This window comes from Zingiber officinale, chromosome 9A (genome assembly GCF_018446385.1).
Source record: "Zingiber officinale cultivar Zhangliang chromosome 9A, Zo_v1.1, whole genome shotgun sequence".
In the NCBI taxonomy this organism is placed as follows: Eukaryota; Viridiplantae; Streptophyta; class Magnoliopsida; order Zingiberales; family Zingiberaceae; genus Zingiber; species Zingiber officinale.
The window spans coordinates 18,450,881-18,458,021 of record NC_056002.1 but is presented as its reverse complement, the minus strand read 5'-3'; positions in this window follow the sequence as shown (position 1 = coordinate 18,458,021).

Genomic DNA, 7,141 nt, shown 5'->3' with positions numbered 1-7,141 from the left:
CAAAACGTGGCCAGCGGAGCCACCCCCCCTGGAGAACCAACTGCCCTCGAGGAAGGTTCCGCTCGGGAGGAGGAGCAGCCTCTACAAAAGAGACGCCGAGTGGAGACTCCCCTTCAGTCGGCTACCTGAGGCCGAAACCATTTCGTCCGACCGGACGCCTTCTGACTGGGACGAGCCAGCTGCTCCAGTTGAGGCAACACCGATCAGCACCCTTCCGCCTGCTCGTCACTCAGTCCAGCGCTCGACCATTCATTCCCAATTTTCTGCGCCGGCTTCTGATCCCCTTCCGACTGCCGGTCGGACGACCCCCGGTCATGGCCACACGATTCGGGTCACTCTTCATCTCCCGACTGAAGAGCTGCTGCCAGAGGCCGACCGACCATCTGCGCCCCGAGCACACCATTACCTTGAAAGGTCCCCTAGCTGAGATGTGGGCCGATGCTCGGGCACGCACAGCGTTGATCCCTCTCCGAAACTTGGCCAATAGCCACATGCGGGAGGCCACAGGGGTAAGTTTGTAATCTACCAAGTTTTGTCTTCATTCCTCCCGATCGGCCAATAACAGCTTCTAATTCCTCTCGTCAGAGATGGGTAGAGGAAATCGCGGTTTCCAACCGCTTGGCCTTGGTGGATGAAGAGCTACGACAACTGAAGGCAGCGGTTGGTCCATCCGGCCCTCAAGGACCGTCTTACTCCGAGCTGCAGAAGGAGCTGAAGAAGGCTCAAGATATGATGGCGGCCGAACAGAAGAAAACAGCCGACCAGGCTCATCATTTGGCCGAGCTTGAGCGGCAAGTCAAGTCGCTCGACCAAAAATTTACCCTGGTCACCACCCGGAAGAACACGGCCATTTCTGACTTGGAGAAGAAGAATGTGGAGGCTCGGGGTCTGGAGCTGAAGGTCAAGGAATTGATGGAGCAGCTTGACCAAGAGAAAGTGAGCCGCTCGGCCGACGCCACCAAGCATAAGGACGAGCTAACCACTTTGCAAGAATCCCTCGCTGCAGCTCAATCGGCCTTCAAAGAGTACCAAGAGGCTGAGCCGAATCGGGTTGCCGCTCTAAGACAGGGCTACATCCGCTCGCCCGAATTCTCGGAAAAAATCTGCGAGCGGATATACATAGCCTTCGACTTGGCCATGACTGCCACCATGACCTATCTGAAGTCGAAGGGTCTTCTTCCGGAGTCTACTACTATCCCGGGCGACGATCAGGTGACGCTCCTGGATAACATCCCAAAGACCCTTTATGATTATATTGAATAATTCCTGTAATTCGGCCATTCGACTGGATGTCATCCCTTTTTGTAATTAGGTCGCTCGGCCTAAAGTTTTAACTTTAATGCAATGTTTTCCTTGTATTTGCTGCCTCTTTACATGACCAAAATGTGTGTTTATCCGCTCGCCCATTATTACTTCTCGTGCTCCCGCTCGGCGAAATATACCATGTCCCTCTTTCAAAATGTTAGAGCTCGCTTACAAGATGCTTAAGTACCTTTGGATACTGGGCCAATCGGAGCGTAGAGACGGTTGAACGGTATCGAAATCGTGTGCCTCGGGACACTTGCCGTAGTTTTTATTGCTATAATCTGATCGGACGTTTATAGACGCCGGCTCGTCTCTCGATATTTAACGTCAGAGCTCGACGGCCTTCCGCTCGGAGGGTTTATAGACGCCAGCTCGTCTCTTGATTTTTAACGTCGGAGCTCGACGGTCTTCCGCTCGGAGGTTTATAGACGCCGGCTCATCTCTCGATTTTTAACGTCGGAGCTCGACGGTCTTCCGCTCGGAGGTTTATAGACGCCGGCTCGTCTCTCGATTTTTAACCTCGGAGCTCAACGGTCTTCCGCTCGGAGGTTTATAGACACCGGCTCGTCTCTCGATTTTTAACGTCGGAGCTCGACGGTTTTTCGCTCGGAGGTTTATAGACGCCGGCTCGTCTCTCGATTTTTAACGTCGGAGCTCAACGGTCTTCCGCTCGGAGGTTTATAGACGCCGGCTCGTCTCTCGATATTTAACGTCGGAGCTCGACGGTCTTCCGCTCGGAGGTTTATAGACGCTGGCTCGTCTCTCAATTTTTAACGTCAGAGCTCGACGGTCTTCCACTCGGAGGTTTATAGACGCCGGCTCGTCTCTCGATATTTAACGTCGGAGCTCGACGGTCTTCCGCTCGGAGGTTTATAGACGCCGGCTCGTCTCTCGATTTTTAACGTCGGAGCTCGACGGTCTTCCGCTCGGAGGTTTATAGACGCCGGCTCGTCTCTCGATATTTAACGTCGGAGCTCGACGGTCTTCCGCTCGGAGATTTATAGACGCCGGCTCGTCTCGATTTTTAACGTCGGAGCTCGGCGGTCTTCCTTCGGAGGTTTATAGGCCCGGCTCGTCTCGATTTTAATGTCGAGCTCGGCGGTCTTCCGCCGGAGGTTTATAGACGCCTCGTCTCTCGATATTTAACGTCGGAGCTCGACGGTCTTCCGCTCGGAGGTTTATAGACGCCGGCTCGTCTCTCGATTTTTAACGTCGGAGCTCGACGGTCTTCCGCTCGGAGGTTTATAGACACCGGCTCATCTCTCGATATTTAACGTCGGAGCTCGACGGTCTTCCGCTCGGAGGTTTATAGACGCCGGCTCGTCTCTCGATTTTTAACGTCGGAGCTCGACGACCTTTTTTAAGGCTAACTTCAATACAGCCGCTCGGCAAACCCATTGGCCATCCTTTGAATTAATTTTGCTTCCTGCATTACAAGGGTACGGGCGACCAAAATATATGCAAGAATAAGTTACATTAGTGCACCTTTCACCCAGCCCGATAAGGCTGGAGGTGATTCGCGCTCCACGGCCGGTCCAATTGACGTCCGTCTTCGTCCTCCAAATAATAAGCGCCCGAGCGTTGCTTTTCAATAACCTTGAAGGGGCCCGCCCACGGTGCTTCTAGCTTGCCAACGTCGCCGACCGGCTTGACTTTCTTCCAGACAAGATCGCCGACCTGGAATGATCTGGGGATTACGCGGTGGTTGTAGTTTTGCTTCATCCGCTGCCGGTACGCCATCAGCCGAACGGACGCCTTGGCTCTTTCTTCTTCGACCAAATCCAGCTCCATGTTCCTCCGCTCGGCGTTGTCCTCATCGTAATTTTGGATCCGAGCGGACTCGACGCCGACTTCAACAGGAATGACCGCTTCGCCGCCATACACCAAGTGGAAAGGCGTGACGCCCGTCCCTTCCTTTGGAGTCGTTCGGATGGCCCATAAGACGCCCGGTACTTCATCCACCCAACTTCCTCCCAAATGGTCGAGCCGAGCGCGCAGAATGTGAAGAATTCCCCGATTGGCTACTTCGGCCTGACCGTTACTTTGGGGATAAGCTACGGACGTGAAGTGTTGCTCGATGCCATAGCTTTTGCACCAATCTTCGAGCAACTTCCCTGTGAATTGCAGCCCGTTGTCGGATATCAGTCGGCGAGGGATGCCGAACCGACAGATGATGTGCTGCCATATGAACTTTTTAATCATCTGCTCGGTGATCCTGGCTAGCGGCTCGGCCTCCACCCACTTGGAAAAATAATCGACCGCCACTAGTAGAAATTTCCGCTATCCGGTCGCCATAGGAAATGGACCAACGATATCCATTCCCCACTGGTCGAACGGACATGAGACTGTTGATGCCTTCATTTCCTCTGCCGGTCGGTGGCAGAAGTTATGGTACTTCTGGCACGAAATGCACGTCGACACGGTCCAAGCGGCGTCTGCTTGTAAGGTTGGCCAGAAATACCCGGCCAATAGGATCTTCTTAGCCAGCGATCGTCCGCCCGGATGTCCTCCGCATGATCCTTGATGTACTTCTTGGAGGATGTAAGCCGAGTCCTCCAAGCTCACGCATTTCAACAGCGGGCGTGAGAAAGCTTTCTTGTAAAGTTGATCGCCGATGAGTGTGAACCGACCGGCTCTCCTTCTTAGCAGCTGGGCTTCAGTCTGATCGGACGGTGTGGCACCCGAGCGCAGAAACTCCTTGATGGGTGTCCTCCAGTCGCTCGAAAATGTAAGGCCTTCCATACGGTCGACGTGCGCCACCAACAATACTTGCTCAATCGGATGCTGAATGGCGATCGGCGTTATTGAGCTCGTGAGTTTGGCTAACTCATCGGCCGCTTGATTTTCTGCTCTGGGTATCTTCTGGACAATGACTTCTCTAAAATTGGCTTTAAGTTTCTCAAAGGCTTCAGCGTAGAGCTTGAGCCGAGCACTATTGATTTCGAAGGTACCAGAGAGCTGCTGTGCGGCCAACCGAGAATCCGAATGTATAGTCACCCGTCCGGCTCCCACATGCCGAGCTGCCTACAAGCCGGCTATGAGGGCTTCATACTCTGCTTCATTGTTTGTGGCTTTATAATCCAGCCGGACGGATAAGTGCATCTTTTCTCCTTGAGGGGAGAGCAGCAGCATTCCAATCCCGCTTCCGAGCCGAGTGGACGATCCGTCCACAAATATTTTCCAAATGGCTTCCAGCTCTGAATTCTGCACTTCAGTCACAAAATCTGCCAAGGACTGCGCTTTGATTGCCGAGCGGGGCTGGTATTGGATGTCAAATTCACTTAACTCCGTCGTCCATTTGATGAGCCGCCCGGATGCTTCTGGATTAAATAATACACGCCCGAGCGGGCTATTGGTTTTGACGATGATAGTATGCTCCAGGAAGTATGGACGGAGACGCCGAGCGGCGAGGACCAGAGCAAAAGCCAGCTTCTCGAGCCCAGTGTAACGAGATTCAGCATCTTTTAAAATGTAGCTAAGGAAATACACGGGCTCTTCTCCGCTCGCCCTCACTAATGCCGAGTCGATTGCTTGCTCGGTTGAAGACAAGTAAATACAAAGTGGCTCACCCGCAGCCGACTTGGCCAATACCGGGAGAGAATTCAGATATGCCTTCAAGTCTTCGAACGCCCGATCGCATTCTTCATCCCAGTGGAACTTTGTGGCCTTGCGAAAGATTTTGAAAAAAGGGAGGCTCCGGTCGGCAGTTTTGGAGATGAATCTGGACAGAGCAGTTATCCGACCGGTCAAACGCTGCACTTCCCTTGTATTTCTCGGAGGCGGCATGTCTTGTAGAGCTTTCACCTTGCTGGGATTTGTTTCGATTCCCCGCTCGGTCACTATGTACCCCAAGAAACACCCTCCTTTTGCTCCGAACAGGTACTTCTGGGGATTTAGCTTGACTCCATATTTGCGTAGCGTTCGGAAGGTTTCCTCCATGTCTTTGAAGAGATCGGCCGCTCGGACGGACTTGATGAGAATGTCGTCCACATAAACTTTCATATTCCGCCCTATCTGCTCTCTGAATACTTTATTCATCAAGCGCTGATACGTGGCTCCCGCATTCTTCAATCCGAACGGCATCACATTATAGCAATATGTGCCGTCGGCCGTCACGAAGCTGACTTTTTCTTGATCTTCACGGGCGAGCGGCACTTGATGATAGCCTTGGTAAGCGTCGAGCATACATATTAATTCGCAGCCGGCCATAGAGTCCACTAGCTGATCTATCTGAGGCAGAGGATAGAAGTCTTTCGGGCAAGCTTTGTTGAGATCCCGAAAATCTATGCATACTCTCCACTTGTTGCCCGGTTTGGAGACTAATACTACGTTCGCCAGCCAGCTCGGGAACTGCACCTCGCGGATATGGCCGGCCTCCAAGAGTTTTTCCACCTCCGCTCGGATGATGGAATTCTGCTCGGCGCTGAAATCTCTTTTTCTCTGCTTTACTGGCTGTGCATCCGGTCGGACGTGTAGTTCATGCTGCGCTATACTTGGTGAAATTCCGGGCAGCTCATGTGTCGACCAGACGAAGACATCATGGTTTCTTCTGAGGCATCGGATCACCTCCTCTTTCTGGTTGGCCTCCAGATCGGACGCGATGAATGTTGTAGCCTCCGATCGGGTGGGGTGTATCTGCACTTCCTCCTTTTCTTCGTAAACTAAAGAGGGAGGCTTTTCAGTTATAGCATTCACCTCGATCCGTGGCGATTTCCGAGCGGAACTTGCTTCTGCTCGGACCATTTCAATGTAGCATCGCCGAGCTGCCAGTTGGTCTCCCCGTACCTCTCCTACTTTGTCTTCGACGGGGAACTTGATCTTCTGGTGGAAGGTTGAGACGGCCGCCCGGAACTCGCCGAGCGCCGGTCGTCCTAAAATGACGTTGTAAGATGAGGGAGAGTCCACCACCACGAAGTTCACTGTCCTCGTCCTCCTGAGCGGCTCTTCTCCCAGTGAGATGGCTAGCCGGATTTGCCCGACCGGCAGGACTTCGTTGCCCGTGAACCCGTAGAGCGGGGTTGTCATGGGCAGCAGCTCGGCTCGGTCAATTTGTAGTTGATCGAACGCCTTCTTAAATATGATGTTGACCGAGCTTTCTGTGTCAATAAATACGCGGTGAATAGTGTAGTTGGCTATTACCGCTTTGATGAGCAGAGCGTCATCGTGGGGCACTTCAACTCCTTCCAAGTCCCCAGGCCCGAAACTGATTTCGGGTCCCTCCGCTCGCTCTCGGCTACAGCCGACTGCATGGATCTGGAGTTGCCGGACGCTCGCCTTTCTGGCTCGGTTGGAGTCTCCTCCGGTCGGCCCACCGGCTATGATGTTGATCTCGCCTCGGGAAGTATTGCTTCTATTTTCTTCTTCCCGAGCGGACGGTCGGGACCGTTCTCTTGACGTTCGGCGATTTTCCTGCCTTGGAGAACGATGCCGATCGGGAGTCTGTTGCTGTCGCCCATCAGCTCGAGTCCGATCGGCTTCCATAGTTCTCTGTCGCCTCTCGATTGAGGGAGACAGTCGGCCGCCATTCCGGGGCACGGGATGAGCCACGAAGGGAAGACTGCGACAATCCCTTGTGTTGTGCGTATCCGTCCGGTGGAAGGAGCAGAACATCGGGGTCCATTTCTTCTTTGGCTTGGGCCGGGCGGCAGCTACCTCTTGCACGTGAGACCTGGCATGGGGGGAGCGGATTGCTTCGGCCCTCGGTCCTCTGGGCGGCTGATGAGCGGCGTGCTGTTTCCGCTCAGCAGGAGGAGCCCGCTCGGTTGGAGTTTCTTTTTTCCTGGCCGCTTGCGTTTCTTCCACGTTGATGTATTCGTTAGCCCGGTGTAGCATGTGA